General features: G+C 41.8%; 1 protein-coding gene across 2 annotated transcripts in view; it reads left to right on the top strand.

The window, feature by feature from the left end:
* The first annotated feature begins 1,184 nt into the window (after positions 1-1,184).
* Positions 1,185-14,461, top strand: part of AGPAT4 (1-acylglycerol-3-phosphate O-acyltransferase 4) — a 154,280-nt gene continuing 141,003 nt past the window's right edge. Inside the window, exons 1-3 of one of the 2 annotated variants that reach the window (XR_012158120.1) lie at positions 1,185-1,223; positions 1,324-1,351; positions 2,773-3,045. The gene's annotated coding sequence lies outside the window, so the exon portion shown is untranslated. The remainder of the gene's footprint in view (positions 1,224-1,323; positions 1,352-2,772; positions 3,046-14,461) is intronic. The other variant, XR_012158118.1, reaches the window with a different exon arrangement.

Genomic DNA, 14,461 nt, shown 5'->3' with positions numbered 1-14,461 from the left:
CATTGTGTCTACCATCTTTTATGCAAGGATCTCAAAGTATTTTACTAAATTGGGTAAAGTATTCTCATTTTGCATATGGGAGACTGAGGCCCTGAGACATTAAGGGGCCTCTGGGCATGGAGCTACCATTGACATCATTGAGTGTTCCACGTGTAGGAGGTTTGCAGGTTCATGTCTCCTCATGCCCAGTTTGCTGCTCAGACCACTAAACACAATGTGTTTACATCTAGGACACAAATATTATACAGATTCTATTGTACTGAGTACGATGTGTGTTTTATTATTTTTTTTTCACAATTTGTAAGCCAATATGTTATATCTCAGTGTACCAAATTTAGGAGAATGTACCTCCCTTTCCTTCACATGTGTTTGTCCATCACCTCCTGCTCTGCCTTTCTGTATATATGTATGCAAGTGTGCTTTTGCTAGTGTTGTCAGCTACTTTCAAAATGTGGATCATCCTGTTTTGCTAGATAATATACGGTACCTCAGCACAAATGGGGCTGGGGAAGATGGATAATACAGTTATTTTCTAGTTTTCAAATAAAATTTACAACCTAGATTTCAAACCGACTAAATTATTTTTGGTGTCTTTCTTTGTGGGTACCTAACTTTAGACAACTTAAAATGCCCTGAATTTCAGAGGCTGGACATTTAGCTCTCTTCAAAGCCTCTCCACTTAGGCATACAAAGTTGAAGAAAACAAAATAATTTTGTTCCCTTTTAAAAATCTAGGTTTCCATGTCTCATCAATAGTGATTTTTTTTTTTATTATTATTCCTCTCTTCTGGGAAAGGGAGTACAGAGTTGTGAGTACAGTTTAGATTCTTAAGTGGGAGATATGGTCAGAGCATCCATTTTTTTCATGTCTCCATTCTAAATCTGTGCAGTATTTAGAGGCTAGTGGAGTGGCACACATTTACACCACGTATCAATTTGTCCATTTGATTCAACAGATATGAGGGATCATATTGAAATAGTCCAGTAAACCCCTAGACTGTGGAATTGCTGTAGAATTGAGTTAGCATTCCCTACCTTGGATATTTGATGGTACTGTTTTATCTTCTGTATTATTGAGAGATAATGCTACTGAGATCTGTTAAAAGTTGTTCTCTCTTCCAGTTGGTGGTGTTTCCTATGACAACATCATCTTGTTGTTATGAGTTGGTGTCATGTAGCATGTAAAAAAAAAAAAATCACGCTCTGAGCTGCCAGCTTGAAAGGTAACTTTTGTCTACACTTCAATATTTTATAAAGCAGTCAAACTAACATACGTTTTGATAGCCATGAAATGATCATATGTTACCACTTATATATCCTCAGGCACATTTCTTCTGGCTGCAGGGGTTTGGTAAGGTTTTATTTTTTTTAATTCTTCCTGTCACTTTTCTGTATTGTAGAACCCTTAATTCCTCTCCACCCCTATATGGGCTTTACAGTGCTCAGTGAGCCTTGAAGATCCTCCTGTAATATCACCCGCTACAATAGACAGAAAGAGATGATTCCTCAAAACAAAAATCAGTTTCTATGCAAATCTAGTTAGTCTTGCCAGAATCATACTCCTTCAGAAACACGGACTTCAGCCACGTGAGCTGCTAAAGGACTTCTTTTTAAGGGTCAGTTTGTGAAGACTCTATGCAGATGCAACGAGCCTGGGGGAAGTGTGTGGAGCCCCTTACCCTTTGCATGAGAAGCATTCCTCAGCACAGCCTTGGGAGCAGAGGGCCCCCCCAAGCGTGAAGGGAGGCAATAATGCCATGCCACTCACCAACTCTCCGACAGCCCATAAAGTGGGTTGGTCCCATCAGAAAGTTAATATTAAAGGCTGCATCATCTTGTATAGTCTTGCACACTGGGCTACTTATGAATAGATTGTCTCTCTTTCAGAAATAATTCCTCTGTCACAGGGTGAATTGGTCCTTTAAGAGGGAACTGGTCCAAACCACCTGTGCCTCATTAACAGCCTGAGTGAGGGCAGCTGGCTTCTCTGAAGAACCTGAGAGGAACAAGAAATGGGAGGAGGAAGTTGTAGCTGGGTTGAGGAAGTAGTTGTAGATGAGTGCTGCAGGGAGTAAGGGAACAGTTGGGATTATAATGCGATCCTAAGAAGGAGGGCTGGGGACTCCTAGTCCAAGGAAAGAGAGAGACTGAACTGAACCCAGCTCTGGGAAGGAGAGCTTGGGGCTCCTGATTTAAGGAGACAGAACTGTTTGGATCACTGAACCAGTGACCAGTGGGATGAAGTACATATGGACTAAACAAATTGGATCCCTCTCCAGAGGGGGAATGTTTTAAAATGATATATGCTGGGTGATGAGTTTTTGAGGAGCCTTGTCAGAGAGAGAAACTGAGGTAGGTTGCTGCAGAGCCACCCCAGGCCATGAGGGGGTGCCTGGGAAGTGGCCATCCATTAACACCCTCCTTGGGCTGCCCAGGAGATGGAGCAATTTCACAGCTGCCCTACTTGGGCTGGTAGCTAAATATCGTTATTTGGCCCTTTCCTTTTGGTAGTAGTAAGTCTTTTCCCCTTTATTTTGTGAGCCAGCCTCTAGAGAGTAAAATCACATATTCAAAGCAAATGCTTTTTGGCATAATCTGTATAATGTACAAAGTAAGTTAATTACAGATCCATCTGTGAGGAAGCGAAGAAACAAGTGAAAGACAGGCTGTATAAAGGGTGACCCCATGGTCCCTCTGTATTCTTTGTGTCCTATCCTGGGAGCATAAAGGTCTCTTCCCAGTTTATGACTCCTGCTCTTAACTTTTCATTAGAGTCCAAGCTGTGGGGAAGGAGGAAGAGGAAAAATCACAAGAAGACAGAAAGAAGAAGATAGGAAAGATCTAGGGAAATAAAAGGCTAAGAAAAAACAACTCGCAGTTGATAGAGAATCTCCAGAAAAGTCTCTCAGAGATCATCAAAGCAAATGAAAGCACAATCCTTCAGGCCCTCCGCTTCCAGAGAGGAAATGGCTTTGCAAATCAGACCCCTCACCTCTTTTCTTTAGCAGCATGGCTTTGACCTGATCTGGCTGGTCTTGTTTTTAGGTAAGTGCTAGACTGCTGTTGGTGTTGCAGCTTCTTCACGGCCTACCATGCAACCAGATCTCTCATTGCCTTTTTTCTGCTACTTTTTTCCTGCCACATTCCCTCCCTGCTCCTGACCATAGCTGAATGTGAATACCCTCTAGGAATGTGGTGGTCCCTTGTTTCTTCCTCCTTTCCCTTTACACTGTATGAGGCATGGATTTCCTTCCATCACTCTTTCTGGGGTCATATGTTATTTTATTATTATTTTATTAGCATTTCTTCTCTTTTAATTTGTCTTTTTTTATTTTTGTATTACATTCAGGTCTTTTTTTAAAATAATAATGAAGAATGGATTCTCCACCAGCAAATAAAATATGCAGTAGGACATCACCACCTACCTTATGTTTAGGCTTTTGTCACCAGAGAGCCAGAGCAATTCACATACATTTAATGAAACTACCCTCATGACACTCCTTGGAAGTAGCAAAGTTCTGCTAGTCTCTCAGTGTCTTAGCTCCCCATCTGTAAAATGAGTATAAGGATAGGATTTTCAAAGGCATTCAGCACTGTAACCTAACTTGGCTACTATTGAAGTCAATGGGAATTTTACCATTGACTTCAGTGGGAGCAAAGTTGGGCCAATTCTGAGCATTTTTGAAATCCCACCCAGCTCTACACAGGAAGTCTCTGGCAGAGCAGAAACTCCCAGTTTCCTGCATCTCAGTTTCATGCTTTGCCCACAAGACCATCTTTTCCCTCTCTCATTTTCATATACATTATGACATACCATTGACTAACATGAGTGTACCATTGAAAGACTTCCTAATTTACATACAACTGACATTGTGTTCCCTTTTATTCCTGTTTTCACTTGGTACCTGTTTATATTGTCTCCGTGGTTAAAAGCTATGCCATATATTCTGAAGTTCTTATCCCCTTTAGCTTAAGTGATGAGTGAGGAATTCAGGATATTTCTGTATATCTTTAAAATGTAAAACAGCAGTACACAAAAAGCAATAGAATTCAAACTCCTTTTATACTGTGTCCAAAAGAGATTATTATATAGAACAAAAGCAAAAGTCTCAGTAATAGGTTGCTTTTGTCTAGAACCCCAGACTAATTTAAACCAGGAAGAATTCTGAACTGTTTTCTTCCCAAGGCAAGGAGATCATGATGTGGTAAATGAATCTGGAAAATAAAATTATATCCAAAGTTCATGAGTTGAAGTGTTGAAAAGACATCCCAGTCACTCACATCAAACTTTTTGCTGCGTTCACTGTCGCAATATGTAATAGACTTCATTTGCTGCCTAAAGGCAAAAATGACTGTGGAACATAAATTAAAATTACTTAATTGATCAGGGATGAAACTATTTTGATCTGAGTTGGTAAATGCTAGCAATGACCTTACTAAATCTAAATCTTAATCTTTGCCAAAATGTTAGTGTCAGGATTCATTTAGCAATGATAAGGGCATGCATAAGCTGCAATCACTGGGGTCTTTATAATATTTTAAAAGTACAGAGATCAAAGCTGTTTTTAATTATTCAGGTCAGGAGATTTTATGGAAAGCAAATACAGCTTTTAAAATAGGATCCCCAATAAGCCCTTTTATGGAAAGACATCTTCCACTGTAGTAGCAGTGTCTAAATATCATGTCCCCCAGAGAAAAGAGATGACATTTACAATGCACATGAATCAGAACAAGCGGTAGTGTTTTATTTTGGTTCTTCTTTGTGTGAACTCTATGGTAGCTTTCTTTAAATAAAAATATAAAGGCAGCTCTACACTAGAAAAGGTCTGTCATTATAGCTATTCTGTTACAGCTATGCTGACAAACTCTCAGACACAGTTAATACCAGCAAAGAAATGCTTTTGTTAGTATCACTGATACCCATGGGTAGGGCTTGCTACCCTGTTTCTGCAGCCCAGGAAAGCTTCATTGCCATGTCCAAGCCTCTTTTGGGGCATAGTTCTATTCTTCAACATAGAATTTGTGAAAAATATCAAACAAAAAGCAATTCCTCTGCCCACCATGGGCCACAGCTCCTGGAGTCTTTTCCTCTTGTCTCTTGGTGCTGAAAGAGGATACCCCTTTGCCTTCAATCCCTCGGCTTCAGGGCCTACTGCAGGACTAAAAACAGCAATGTGAATGTTGTGGGTCGAGTGGCAGCTTGGTCTCTCAGTGCCACCCAACTGCCTGGGTCTGAACTTACGTGGCTAGGAAAGGGAAGTGGGGTGAAGGGGACAGGAGAGGAGAGGATAAGAGGATCAGGTGTGGAGTGAAGCTGAGGTGGAGAGAGGGTTGGAATTTACTGCCTTTCAGCACAGGGCAGAGAAAACCAGAACTTTCTCCAGTTTTGACTGGAATGTCCAGAGCTCCCAGCTTTGGCTGTTTCTGCTCTTAGCAGATGGAGTCTCTGGCTGGCTGCTCTCTGCAGTTCTTCCCCAGGGCTGTATGGTGGAGGGCAGGAGAAGAAAGATCTAGTGCTCCAAGAGTTGTGGTGCGGTCTCTCCTACACAGTTGTGGGTCCAGGGAAGGGGTAGTCCTGGCTGGGCCACATTTTGCCCCCTCTCACTGAGTCCTGGCTTTGGCTGCTTCTGGCCCTACAGGATACTATAATTAACTTACCTTTCTAAAGTGCATTGAGATCATTGAGGGAACATAAGTGCAAAGAGTTGTTGTTTTATACAGAATCTGCCAGAAGTTTCCACTTGTCTTTGTAACACTAAAATAATAATTACCGCTGAATTTCACATCCGAAGCCCAAGCTAAATTCAGTTTTGGCTGAGTTTATGCATGAGTTGTCCCCTCCACACCAGTGCCTTTTGGCAGGTTGTGAAATGTTTACTTGATCTCTATATTTATTAAGAAGACTTAAGTTTGAACTGTCAGAAGGCGTTGGAACAAGAAGGTTGCCTGGGCTACTGATATGCGTTCACTTTTGCTAGGTATGCCAGAAAACTTGGTAAGAGTCACTCCTGTAAGAAGAGGCCAGCAATGTTGTGGCCACGCAGAGACTGACTGAAGTGTCTAAGTATCTACATGGGGAACAAATATTTAATAATGAGTCTTCAATCTAGCAGAGAAAGGTATAACACAATCCATTGGCTGGAAGCTGAAGCTAGACAAGTTCAGATTGGAAATAAGGAGTAGGTTTTTAATAGTGAGAGAAATTAACCACTGGAACAATTTACCAAGGATCATGGTGTGGATTCTCCAACACTGACCATTTTTAAATCAGGTTTGGATGTGTTTTTAAAAGTTACATTCTAGGAATTATTTTGAGGAAGTTCTATGGCCTGTGTTATACAGAAGGCCAGACAAGATGATCACAATGGTCCGTTCTGGCCTTGGAATTGATTATATTATCCTGGTTTCATGAATGAGTTTCATACTCATTGAGTAACTTGCTGCGGATGTCCTCCTGCAACCTTCCAGCCATAACAGAGAAACACTGTCATGAAGGTGGGACAGGAGGGAAGCTTAGAGAAACTCTCAATACAGTGGCATGCAAAGAGCAGAATTGCTATGGGCAGTGTCTATGGCTATAAATGATGTGTTCAGCATATAGGTGCTAAAGAAAAAACAGAGATGAGTGCATTAAAATCTGCACTAAGGATCAGCTCCACTAGGCAAGAAGAGCAAGAGTTCTTGGGCAAAATTATATGGAAACATAGCACGAAGCAAAAGAGATGCAGTTGGGCACGCTGATCAGTCTCCTATTTTATTTTTTAAATAATGAATAAATTGGAGCATGAAGCTGTTAACAATTCAGTTTTTATTTCTCATATAAAATGACAATGAGGGGGCCAAATCTGCACCAATATCCATGGAAGGATATTGTGAAAATAAACATCCAGAGCCCAGTTCTGTCCAGAGATTTGTAGGTATAACAACCTTTGACTTCACAGACCTGAGGGCAGAATTACTTTATTTAAATTCATGTGCAATGAAATCTGCACTAATGGTCCTCTCCATTAGGCAATCTCCTCAGAGGTTCTCAAACTTCATTGCACCGCAACCCCATTCTGACAACAAAAATTACTACATGACCCCAGTATGGGGGACTGAAGCCAGAGCCCACACAAGCCCTGCTACCCTGGGTTGGGGGGCCAAAGCCACAGCCCCTCTGCCCAGGGCATTGGCTTCAGCCCCGGGCACTGGGGCTCGGGTGTCAGCTTCAGTCCCGGGCTCCAGCAAGTCTAAGGCCAGCCCTGGTGACCCCATTAAAATGGGGTCGCGACCGACTTAGATCCACAGTTTGAGAACCACTGCACCTACCTCAAGCAACCATTTCAGGATATCCTCAAGCTGTACTGTATTCAGCCACTATCTAAAGAGAGCCTGTATCAGACACCCAGATATTGAGTGGTCATGCAAGTGGAAATAGAAGTCACATGCCACTATACTTAAAATTGTGCTTGTTGAAATAACCTTATGAGAGTCAGACTAGGACATTGGGAGTGGGGCTATAAAGGTGGCTTTCAGTCACTTTTAATGTCCCTTGATCCTGGGGCTACCAGGCTAGTCCCAAGTGGTCAGTTGATGACTCCATATGAGATGAGAATGGCTGTTTGTAAGTAAGTTCCAAAATTTGCAATAGCATTAACTGCACAGTCAAGTTGACTGATATAGTTTCTCACAGTTAAACTTTTTAAAAAGTATTATTTTATTCTTTTTTAACGCATTCGTGTACTATGCGATTGGCATGGTATAAAAATCTGGAGAGAAACAGACGCCTAAGGTAAAACTTTCAAAAAGGCCTAAGTGACTTAGAAGCCTAGCTCCAATTTTCAAAAGTGACCGTGCTTCAGTATAATTGAAAGATCATCCAACAAGATCTGATTTAATGTTTCTAGAGATCTCAGGACTTTCATACTCCCAGAGCAAACATAAAATAACACCTTTTCATTTAAGCACAGATCCTTTGCAACTCATTCACTTCCTTATGGGGATAAAAGCAAATGGAATAATGATAATTAATAAAACAAAACAAAAACATATGTAATATTTTATCCAGGCAGTGACTTAGTTATAGACATTTGTAATTCATAATAATGAATTTTGACTACCCTGATTCTACATTGCAGGCTGTGTGAGCGGAGTGCAGCTGCACCCACATGAATCTGCATTGAATTCACAGTGCAGGATCGGGTCTTAGCCAGGATTCTTTTATAAAATATTATGGGTCGACAGGCATCTTTAATGATAACCAGAGAAGAGTGGGCTAAATGTCTGATCATGGAACTAGGAACCTTAAATTCTAAACCCAGCCCCAAGACTGACTTCCTATGTGGTCTTGAACAAATCTTAACAAGAGTCTGCTCATTCAGAGCTTATTGCAGGATTGGGGTATATTGCTGTCAAACATCAGCTTTTTGCCACAAACTGGCAAATAATAAAGCCCGACTCTCAAATATTTTATAAAGGTTGTTTTATAAGTGCAAAAATGTGGGGATTTTTTTAAAAAAAACCTCCCCTTCTTTACTAAAAAATGACTGAACCATTTTTGCTCAAACTTTCCCAGAAAATTGTCTGTTGGGTAGAGAGCAGAAGAAGAAAATTTCAACTTAAAAAGGCAAAATTTTTGTGGAATTATAAGCCATTGAAATAGGCGAGTTATAATGGAAACACTTAGGCAGCTTGAACTGTTGTAGTCACTGTTTACTCCAGCAATAATAGATAACTTTCACAAATAACAAGCGTAGCTACCCTATCTAAAAGACAGTCTATTGACCCTGTATGTACAAAGAGCAGCATTATCAGGTTATATATTGTAGCACACAGGAAATAATTAACTAGGGTGGTAAGACAGTCTCATCCTCTCTGCCCTGCCACTGGTTCAGGTTACCTCTGCATACTTCAGTCTCTGCCAGCATGGAATCTTTTAAATTGTGACTGAGATGGGCAGCATTTTAGGATTATGCGAGCAGAAAAAGCACACAAGCTAATGGGAAGCCAATATTTGTCAATCAAATTTTGGGTTTTGTTATGTATCTCCTTGGTTGACTATGCATTTTCCTCTTCTTTGAGCTTGTCAATGTCAAATTCACTCAATGACAGGGTTTTTGTAATGAGAAATTGACTCAACATTGCCAGTAAATGTTACATTTCTTGCATATACCCTTTAGTTTGGGTCTGGCAGGTTGCACTGACCAACCAGAACAGTGCGGATTCTGTAACCCAGTGTGATCACACAGACTCTGGGACCTGATTCTGCCTCCCTCATTTGAAGAGGGTGGCACCATTCTCCACGAGTACCCCCAACGATGGCAGTTTGACTAACTGCCGAGTTAAGATACTACTTAACATGAGTGTAGGTGGCAGAGTCCGGTCCTAGGCTATCTGTGTTGTTAGGATTAGATTGTGTCATTTAAGTCAGAGGCCCATACGGGGCTGATACAGAGCTGCCACCACATCAGGTGGAGGGCTAGGATGGTTGTACATCAAGTAGGAGCAGTGTCTCCTGGGGTTCTCTGTGTGCATACATGTGTACCCCCACAATCTGCTCCCTTGGGTGTACCAGCTCCACCCTATGTGTTGGTGCTGAGGGTGGAGTGGAGCCATGGTTCATGCTCCCTTTTAGGTGCCCTGCTCCCCAAGGGGTGATGCAGGAGCAAACAGTCCATGTGTTTCCCCAAGCAGAGACTGCTGCTATGTGTGGCACCTGTGTCAGTCGTGGGGAAGAGGGAGGCCTCCTGCTTTTCCCTGCATCACTGCGCAAGGCCTGCATGCCATCCAGCCCTCACGGCTTGGTTAAATCTCATTCTGAGAATGGGCTGTTTCGCTTGAGGGAAACAGTAGAATTGTATGTAGACAGATTAATGGAAATGGGGATGAACTGGAGCTCCCTTGCTCCAGAACCCTGCTGCCAGCAGGTCCATCTGCACCTCTCATCTCTCCTCATGTCCTACTCTCCCTCACTGTCACGGCCAGAAGACACAGAAACTAAGCTAATGCTGCTGCAAGCCTTTTCCATTATAACCCTTTTCAGTCTTCCTTTTTCAGTTGCTTATAACTTCAGGCCTTTCCTGTTGTTGTTTCTCAGGAATTGTGGGGAGCATCTGCTCACAGTGGTTGCTCTTCTGCTCCACCCTCACTTCAGCTAGACATGGTCCACCCAGAGCTGTGACACCCTAATTGTTCTGTTTGCTTCTGGGGGGCTTGCTAGGAGTGGGCAGAGAAGACTCCAGAGCCTCTCTTTTCCCTCCTTCCAGTAATTCTAGGGTCTTTCTGGTCCTTTTTCCTTTCCCTTACTACCTTCTGCACCATGCTGAAGATGGGAGCATCTGATATGAGAATTTGTTAAAGAATGGAAGCCTTGAAGAGGTTTTTAGTAAGAGGAATGATGGAAAACTGTAGCTTTTAATGCTCTGTTACAAGTAGAAACCGTAGAACATATTCCATTTTCACAAAACCCACCTGCCAAAAACAATCACACATTTGTACTACATTTGAACAAAAATCTTACGTTTACTCTTTGTAGAAACTCTTCTTGAAATGACACAATGTATTTCATCTTTACATCAGGGAAAGCAAGCAACAGCACAGCTAAAATGCTCAACAGTAACTTTAATTAAGAGACTAAAAACTTTACTGCATCACCTTTGAATTGTGGCAGATGGGAGGAGGTGCACAGTCATCCCCCCCAACCACCGAATAAACATGGGATGCTATGCAATTTGATAAAACAAACACACAAGAGCCCAGATCAGTTTCCCTACCTCGTTTTAAAGGCACACCTTCAGCAGCAAAGCAGTCTTGGACCTCATTTTAGCTCCTTAAGGTTCTCACATGGCAAAGATACATGGATACAAACATGGGGCCTGAACCTTGCAATCCCTTATTCACATGTGCCAAGGTTCCTCCCCCACTCTGAACTCTAGGGTACAGATGTGGGGACCTGCATGAAAACCTCCTAAGCTTACTTTTACCAGCTTAGGTTAAAACTTCCCCAAGGTACAAATTAATTTTATCTTTTGTCCTTGGAATAACCACTGCCACCACCAAACTCTAACTGGGTTTACTGGGAAACGTAGTTTGGACACGTCTTTCCCCCCAAAATCCTCCCAACCCTTGCACCCCACTTCCTGGGAAAGGTTTGGTAAAAATCCTCACCAATTTGCCTAGGTGACCACAGACCCAAACCCTTGGATCTGAGAACAATGAAAAAGCATTCAGTTTTCTTACAAGAAGACTTTTAATAGAAATAGAAGTAAATAGGAGTAAAGGAATCACCCCTGTAAAATCAGGATGGTAGGTACCTTACAGGGTAATTAGATTCAAAACATAGAGAATCCCTCTAGGCAAAACCTTAAGTTACAAAAGAGACACACAGACAGAAATAGTCATTCTATTCAGCACAATTCTTTTCTCAGCCATTTAAAGAAATCATAATCTAACACGTACCTAGCTAGATTACTTACTAAAAGTTCTAAGACTCCATTCCTGGTCTATCCCCAGCAAAGCAGCATACCGACAGACACAGATCCTTTTGTTTCTCTCCCTCCTCCCAGCTTTTGAAAGTGTCCTGTCTCCTCTTTGGTCATTTTGGTCAGGTACCAGCGAGGTTACCTTTAGCTTCTTAACCCTTTACAGGTGAGAGGAGTTTTCCTCTGGCCAGGAGGGATTTTAAAGGGGTTTAGCCTTCCCTTTATATTTATGACAACATGAATAGCTCCTATTCAAACATACAGTATCAATAATATTAAGTAGTCCCTGGGTCCCATCAGGAGTGGACAGAGTGGGTTTCAGTATGGGCTAGCAATGTGAGTATGTACATGGGGGGCCAAGTGAGCCTGTGCAAGCCACACTGAAGCCCACATCACCACATCCTCATGGCTCTTTTTAGTGAGCTAGCTAGATTAAGGCTGGTGAAGGAGTGTTTACACAAGCTGCAAATTACACTTCTGGTTGCAGTGTAAAAGTAGCCCAGGTCTGGCTGGAAAAGGGGACCAGGATGAGATGGGAAGAGACAGTAACAGGGCAAGAACAGTTGATGGAATGGGGCAGAAGGGCTCAAGCTTGAGGGAACAGGTTGAGAAGTCTATAGATCCTGGACTGGAACCCAAGATTCCTGAGTCTCACCAGTCTTCTGCTGTTAGCAAATATCTGTGAAACCCACTGGCAGTGTGTTTCTCATCCCCTCTAGTGCTGCTTTACATAGAGGATGACAACTTATGTGAACATGTAATTAAAGATTGTATCATTATACACACACACACACACACACACAAGGGGATGAGTTAGGTTGTACAGGCAACCTTAATTCTAGCATTTCCTAACTTTTGAGTCTTTGGCTTTGAACCTTAATGCTCTTTTAATGGTGTTTTTATTGTGTAATATATAAATCTGAAACAAAACCCTGGATCTGAAGACCTATCAGCTCTGAGATATTTGAAATCTAAATCTGGATTCATGTTTTGCAACTCAGAGCCAGCTCTAGTTGTGCTATTCTAGGGGAGTACCCTCCCTCTTTTCTGTGTGAGAACATACCCTAAGATTAAGAAGAAGCAAATTACTATATTTTCAATACCAGTTCATTCATATCCAATTTCACTTATACAAGTGTGTAAAGTAGAGTTAATGGGCTAGATTCTCAACTGGTGTAAATTAGTGTAGTTCCATTGAAGTTAATGGAGCAATGTCAGTTTACACCAGCTGAAAATCTGGGCCCAAGATTTTTACTTCTTGGTTCAAATTTAGGTAGCAAAATAGCCTCTCCTCATGGCTCCACCTCACATTGACCAGAAGCACAGAAAAGAGTGTCCTGCAGCCTTCTGCAGAGCTGGAGGCACATTCCTTCCCCGAATTCTCTCTCAGCGGGTTCACCTGAACTTCACCCCCAAAACATGCCATGTAAGGCTGCCACAATCTTGCCCAAAGTGACTTACAGTAATGCAGACAGCAGACTGAATACAACAGTAATGAATGCTATTCTTGCCTAATTAATAGGAGGTAATCAACTGGTCCATGAATACTTAAGAATGTTCTTAATTACTCTATTTTTACCAGCCCAAGTGCCAGAGGCAGCAGTGCAAGTGATCATTAGTCTTGATTTTTAAATTCTGAGGGCTGTAACATTAGTCACTGGATTTTGCCTCATTTACATTTGCTGCTTTGATCCCTCTGCAGTTACCTTTCTGTCTTCCATTTGCTGCTATCATCCAGTTTAAAAGCTTTAGTTTATAAATTATTTTAAAAATACTGATTTCCATGCTTCTAAAATGACATAATCACACTGTGGGCATAATTTCAGCATATTAGGAACTGAAAAATGGTTTAGGTGACTACAAGACAGGAGGCATCAGGAGGTTTTCAGGAGGCATTTTGGGAGGAAAATTCAGTTTTCGTACGGGATTATCTGTCTTCAGTTCATTAGTTTATATGGCAATTTGACTGTCCAAACTCCATTTTACAGTTAAGGGTATATATAACATAGAGGAGCATTTTATACACAAAATCTGTGACCTCTTCCCTCCATTAATGAGTAGCTTATTAATATTTGTATTATAGTAGTGGCTGCAGACCCCAATCAGGGATCATGGCACCATTCTACTAAGCACTCTCCAACCATGTAGCAAAAAGCCTGTGCCAGACTTCAAGAATTTACAATCAAGGGTATGGAATCTTTTTTATAAGTAGACAGAGCGATACATCTTCATTCAAAGTATATAGGGCTAGAAGTCAGATTGAGTCCCCTGCAACAGTAGGTCTACCGGGGCCTCACAAGTGCAAACTTCTTCCAATCCTTGCTCCATTAACGGAGGACCTGGAGCCTGATGGCAAAGCCCACAAAAGTACATGAGGTAGCGCAGCAGGAAGCTGGGCCCAGCCAGCTATTGAAATATGTGATTCAGCACATTGCCCCGGCAGTGGCTGCTGGCTGTAAAATAAAGCCATTCCCTCTAGGTGGAAATATGAGGGAAATGGCTGTAGTATCCTGGCCTGCCTTCATTTAGGGGGGTGAATACCCCCTTTATTGCAGCTGCAGGGAGATGCGGTTTGGAACCTTGTGCCTATGGAGATGAATGTGGCCAGGAACAGAAATATGGCCCTGTCCCTGCACTGAGCTCAGCACAGGAAGGCCCCTGTGCTCAGATGGGAGCCTCACTGCCATAGTGGATCTTTGCATAGGTGTAGGGCTTGGGTTTGGATTAGAATTATACCATCAGTATTGATGTATATGATTAGTTTTAGGAGTTTATCTCCTTACCTGAACGTCACACATATATCTTGCATTTTAATTGTCAGTAAAAGAGTAAGCAATTCTATGCCTACCAAGTTATATAGTTCAGTCTCCAGCATAACCTTTTTAAGTGGGTTGCTGCAACATCACTTCTGTGGCTGTTTCAAATCTTGTAACAGCATTAGAGTGTGATGGAGATTTTCTGCCACGGGTTATTGGAACTCTGATTGCCTTGTTAAAATA

This window comes from Lepidochelys kempii, chromosome 3 (genome assembly GCF_965140265.1).
Source record: "Lepidochelys kempii isolate rLepKem1 chromosome 3, rLepKem1.hap2, whole genome shotgun sequence".
Classification (NCBI taxonomy): domain Eukaryota; kingdom Metazoa; phylum Chordata; order Testudines; family Cheloniidae; genus Lepidochelys; species Lepidochelys kempii.
The sequence above is the reverse complement of the archived record's forward strand: the minus strand, read 5'-3'. Positions and strand labels throughout refer to the sequence as shown.